This window comes from Galeopterus variegatus, unplaced genomic scaffold (genome assembly GCF_000696425.1).
Source record: "Galeopterus variegatus unplaced genomic scaffold, G_variegatus-3.0.2 Scaffold7562, whole genome shotgun sequence".
Lineage (NCBI taxonomy): Eukaryota > Metazoa > Chordata > Mammalia > Dermoptera > Cynocephalidae > Galeopterus > Galeopterus variegatus.
In genome coordinates this window covers 74,087-75,062 of record NW_007733673.1, presented here as the reverse complement: position 1 = coordinate 75,062, position 976 = coordinate 74,087, and positions in this window count along the sequence as shown.

The window sequence follows — 976 nt, the reverse complement described above, 5'->3', positions numbered from 1 at the left end:
AGCCCACGAGCTGCGGCCCCCGGGCTGCCGCCCCCCCCCGGAGCCCCGCCCCCGCCGCAGCCTCGGGCCCCCGGGCTCCCGCCGCCCGCCGCGGCCCTCCCTGCCTTGCCGACCGCGCCGGCTGCCTGGGAGCCCCGGGGGACGCGCCGTCCCGCCTTCCGCCAACTGCAGTGATGGATCCGCCGTCTGGCGCCCGGCCAGAGCCCGGGCGGACGCGAGTGAAACTCGCCGCCGCTGGGTGGTGGGGGGAGCCGGGCGGGCCCCCTGCGAGGACTCCTACGCCCCCGACAGCCTGCGCCTTGGCGCCCACCATTAGTGGCCCGGCGGCCGCCAGAGCGGTGGAGCATGTAGCCCCCGTCTCAGGCAGATGACTGAGGCGCTCCAGGGAGGGGCCGGCTCTGCCCAAGACTTGGTCCTCCTCGCTTCTTCGGGACCTCCAAGGCCAGGGTCTGGGCTGGCTGTGCCCAGAGGAGTTCTCTGCTGGTGGCCATGGCAGGGACAAACTTTGGAAACCCTCAGCCGGTGCTGGAGGGTGCCCCCGCGGCAGGGAGGTGGTCAGGAGGGTGGATGGGCAGCACAGGGCCGCGGGCACTCAGCAGTTATCAGTGGATGCATGGACGCCCTCCCTGGGTCCCTGTCCTGCACACTGTAACTCACCCCTCATGGGCTTTGGGAAACCCACGAGGGATCAGTCCTGCCCTCAGATGCTCCAGGGGCTTGGCTGGGACTCCAAGCTAATAAAAGTCCAAGGAGGCATTGGTGAAGGAAAGAGGAGCTGGAAGAGGGAGCAGTGGGAGACAGGCATCGCCACTTCAAGGCTTCCTCTTCCCCAGCCAAACCCTTTCCCGCTGAAACTGGACACGCTGGGGCCCTGCAGTGAGGGACAAGGTGGGCCTATGCACAGGACATGATTTGGGGAGGCTGAAGTTTCTAGAAGAAGCAGTGGGAGAGAGTTCAATAGGAACATCCACAAATG